The sequence below is a fragment of the Bufo gargarizans genome, chromosome 9, assembly GCF_014858855.1.
Source record: "Bufo gargarizans isolate SCDJY-AF-19 chromosome 9, ASM1485885v1, whole genome shotgun sequence".
In the NCBI taxonomy this organism is placed as follows: Eukaryota; Metazoa; Chordata; class Amphibia; order Anura; family Bufonidae; genus Bufo; species Bufo gargarizans.
Genome location: NC_058088.1, coordinates 22,927,875 through 22,932,602, shown reverse-complemented (window position 1 = coordinate 22,932,602; position 4,728 = coordinate 22,927,875). Strand labels below are relative to the sequence as shown.

Sequence of the window (4,728 nt, the reverse complement as noted above, 5' to 3'; positions counted from 1 at the left end):
CGGTTCTTGACTGGAGAAATACCCCATCAGGAGGCACCAGCAGTAGTCCTTTACAACGGCTAATGTCAAGATAGACCTGGACTTTACTTCCGACTGCTCAGAAACTGCTGTTTCCAAAGGTTATAAAAGGAGTGGTCGAGAACCTAACCGAAAGACGCAAAAAAGCGAAGGCATATTATGATAAAGGAGCCAAGGAACTTCCCGAACTAAGCATTGGTCAGCCAGTGCGAATACAACCACCGCCGTCGTCAACAGATGAAATTTGGCGACAAGGTATTTGTTTGGAGAAAGTTGCTCCACGATCTTATAAAGTGGAAGCAAACGGACAGTTGTACAGAAGGAACAGGAAGTTTCTGAGGACTGCGGATGACAAATCTGACATTGAAATAAGTGAAGAGATTACACCAGGTAGATCTCCAGATGAGACAACTCCCAAAGAAACAGGGATGGATGATCTTATGCAACAATGTGAAGCTCCTGCCGCACCAAGACGTACTAGAACTAGGGTTATTAGAACACCAACAAGATATAAGGATTTTGTATGCTAGATACATTATAAAAAACATTGTCACCTTTGGAATGTATTGTGGTATCCAATCATCTTATGTTATATATTACTGGATTTCACAAGAAAGGGAGGATGTTAGGAGTTATACATGTTAACATGTTTACTGCCACCTGTAGGCTATATAGATATGACAGTTTAAAACCTTTGTTATATTGTTTGTGTCTGAATAAAGTTGTTGTTGAAATACCTCACATCGCCTCAGGAAACAGATACACTCCTGTCAACCGGCCGTTAAAAATTGTCCCATTGATTTCAATAGGGTCTGTCCGGCCGTGAAAATGGCCAAAAATAGGACATGTCCTATTTTTGGACGGACGCTATTCACTGGCCGTTAAAAGAACAGCCATGTGAATAGCCCCATAGACTTTCACTGGTGCTAAAAATGGCCGTGTGACGTACGTTACTTAGTCGTGTGCATGTAGCCTAAACGTTTTTTAGACCTGGTGTGAGCGGGGGAGAGTTTCAGATTGCAGGGCAAATAACCTAGTGCCCCCAGTAATAGTAGTGCCCCCCAATAATAGTAATGTCCCCATTAGTGCCCCCCAATAATAGTAATGCTCCCATTAGTGCCCCCCAATAATAGTAATGCTCCCATTAGTGCCATCAGTAATAGCAATTCCCCAATTAGTAAACCCCAGTAATAATAATGCCCCCTTCTCTTTTCTGTAAAAAAAACCCCTCAATGGACCCTTATAGGAGCAGCCACATTGTGAGGAGCAGAGGAGAAGTCAGGGGCTCAGGAAAATAACAAGGGCAATAGTGACACCCAGTGGCCAGTCTGTGTCACTACATTCAGTAGAGAATATCAACAAATTAAAGGGTTTGCCAAATACCAGAGCGCCCCTTTAAGATCATTATTAGTAAATCTCTGCCTGTGCTCTTTCCGGATGATGCTCGGTGCTTTATGTCAGGGATGTACATTTTCCACTAGGCGCCCTCCAGCTTTCAGAATACAAGAAAATAACACATCGGGGAGATTTATCAAAACTGGAGAAAAGTAAAACTGGCTTAGTGCTCGTAGCAACCAATCAGATTACACCTTTCATCTTGCAGAGCTCCTTTAGATAATGAAAGGTGGAATCGGATTGGTTTCTATGGCAACTAAACCAGGTTTCCTTTGCACCCGTTCTGATAAATCTCCCACAATGTGCTGATTATGCCGCTATTTAGTGGTATTACGGGATGAACGCACCTCGTGCGGTATAGTATTCCCTCTGCTCTGAGTATACGGTAATTAACACTTACACCCTGAAAAACACGTAAGCGGAGGTGACCACTGTTTTATTTCAATGTGGAAGCTGCGCGCTCCTGTTTTTTAATAAAAGCAAAGGAAAGTGGGAGTTTTATGGCTTCTCGGAGGCGCCGGTCATCCCCGTTCTCCTGAGGTTCCTGCGGAGAGAGACTGCTGCATCGTAGTGCCTGGAGCGCAGCGAGCGGAGACATCTCTGCGGTCTGATTGCAGCTTTCAGGTCCAGCAGGCTGGAAAACAAAGGAGAAAACATATTTACTGACGAGAAATTCCTATTTACTGACGGAGAGATTTCCTCTACTGTCACCCACTTCCAGAGCTGCTCAGCCTCCGGGGGCTGCCGTCCAGGCGCCACGTGGCATCACCTATACAGAGAGGTTCTCCCCTATGACCTCTGTGCGCACAGCGTCTGATGGAACCAGGCTCACTAGTTTGTCTGTTGGATTCCATATTAATCGTCTATATGAAGCCGCATGTGTACGGAGGCGACCTCATGCACTTCTATGGCCGCCCTATTACCGCGCTGTGGAGTCACAATACAGCCGTCATCTAAGAGAGGTGTCAGTGTCACTGAGTTATCTTACACCCCTCATCTACCGACTGAAATACACATGTTCCTGGAGAACACACATGAGGAACATCAGGGGTCATCAGCGAAGTAATGGAGACAACTGACCTTGTTCTGGGGTCTTCCTATATCCTGTGACCGTCTCCTCAGGTATACAGCACATATATATCCTGCTGCAGGTGAGCGCAGCCGTCTTACATCTCACCCTACAACCTACGAGGGAAGGAAGACGAGGGGGTGAGAGATACGGTATACAGTATCATTACTGCAACGGCAAAGCACAGCCTTGTTGTAGCACTTTCAAGATCTCTGCTTGCTGTCATTGACTTGGAAGGAAATAAAAAAACTACAGAGGTGCACTAGAAGGGGCAGCACTACTGTAAGGGACACTAAAGAAGGCAGCACTACTTGAGTGGCACTAAATAGACATAAGTCCAGTAAGGGGGCACACAGGACCCCGGCAGCATGCTATACAGTAGAGCCCTGACTCCTCTAGCGATATAAATAATTTTATTTTCATATTTTTTACATGATGAAGTGGGTGGGGGATTGTACAGTGAATGTGCGTGGTCTTGTCTAGATGCAGACAGGGAGGTGGCAGGAAGTTGTTGGAGATGGGGGAGGAGCATTTAAAAATTTGCGATGGGGCCCAGACATTTCTAGTTATGCCCCTAACAGCAAGCAGAGATCTTGAGAATGCAGTGGTATTGAAAAGCAAAATAGCAATGTAGTAGTAATGCAGTACTACGTCCAGTGTCCTCACCTTTGGTTGTGTTCAGTCCGGATCTTCTAGACCATCCATCAGAGGGGTCCTCTTGGCGGTCACAATAGGCGCCTCTCTCCTTACAGGGTCATGTGACGCCCATCTGACTATTCCGTTTGTTCCCCTCTTCAAGCGGCGTCCAGTTCAGCCGAACTTCTGGAGAATTTGTCCTCATAAATTAATAGTAAAGTCCTGGTTGTAGATCTTTTTCTGGAGAGGAATTGTCCTCTCTTTAGGTGGACGTCCAATTTTCTGGGTCACTTCTTGACTGATCACAGCTGTATTTTGCTACAGTGTGCCAGTAGCCCCGTTCCCATCATCAGGCTCACTGTGTGTCATGAGCGCGGCCATCTTACATATCACCCTACAACATACGAGGGAAGGAAGGTGGGGGTTAGAAAAGTATAATTACTGACTCCAACAACAAAGCCCAGTCTTGTTTCAGCACTTTCAAGCTCAAGACTTCCCATCCCATTCCTCCTCCTCTTGGTAGCAGTGAGCTGGTCCGACTTCCTGCCAGGAGGGGGCAGAGCTAGCTAGGCTAGTGAGTAGTGAGGAAGCACGACCATCAGCTCCCGCTCCACGGATCTTGGAGTCAGCTCAACTGTGAGGAACATTACTCCAGGCAGACAGAAGGTCTGAGACTGTGGATATTCTTCAGAGCTACAGTAATAAGACTACAGTCAGCGGCGTGACCAGCAACTATAGCTTCACAGGTCCTGCTGCAGGTGAGGGAGAACATATTAGCACAGCTCAGGCAAACCCAAAAGCCTGTATTTATAAACTAGATACCTACAGCCACAGGTGCCAGAGGGTAACCATAGCAAACAGAGAACAGGAGAGAGATAGAAGGACTACCCTAGAGTGCTATTGTCTGCCACCATACCGCATTATCTGGGGATAGAGACGTTTCACCTTATACAGATGACAGCTGCATGTCCTTTGCACTCAGTATAGTAAACGTTTGATGTTCTCTATCTACCTGATTCCTTCACATCACCTTTTCACTGCACCAAACCCCAGAGGGCAACTGCCTGAGGGATTGTACGGTGACACAACTTTTTAGGACCACTACCACTCCCATCCTCGCTGCACAAGCAGACATAGTGAAAACCAAAATGGTTCAGAAAGTCACATATGTTTTCATGAGGTAGTGAAATGTCTAGTATTCTTACCTTATGGAGCATGTAGCCCGATGCTTGTAGATTGGTTATGAGTCCGAGTCCAGGGAGTCTTGGTCGGTCACGATAGGCGCCTGTCACCTTGCAGGGTCATGTGACGCCCATCTGCATGTCTTGTATCTTCCCCTCCTCAGTCGGTGTCCATTTCATATGAACTTCTGGGGAATTTGGTCCTTATAAATCAATAGTAAAATCCTGGTTGTAAGTCTATGTCTGGAGAGGGTTGTCCTCTCTTTAGTCGGAGTCCTCACCGTCTGGAATGATCACAGCTCTACTCATCAGGCTCGCTGTCTCTCTTGAGCGCTGACATCAGGGGTGCACATTACCGTCAATATCTCAGATGAGGAATACCTTGTCGCCTTGTTGCCTTCAGACTTTGGATGGGAACGCAGAAATCTC

The 4,728-nt window shown here is 46.3% G+C and overlaps 1 long non-coding RNA gene across 1 annotated transcript; it reads right to left on the bottom strand.

The window, feature by feature from the left end:
• Positions 1 to 1,884: 1,884 nt before the first annotated feature.
• On the bottom strand, positions 1,885 to 3,539 carry LOC122946026. The gene is made up of 3 exons (XR_006391201.1): positions 3,149 to 3,539; positions 2,494 to 2,598; positions 1,885 to 2,047 (listed from the first exon to the last, which is right to left on the bottom strand). It is a non-coding gene; the product is annotated as an uncharacterized LOC122946026 (long non-coding RNA).
• Between the last annotated feature and the right edge of the window lie 1,189 nt (positions 3,540 to 4,728).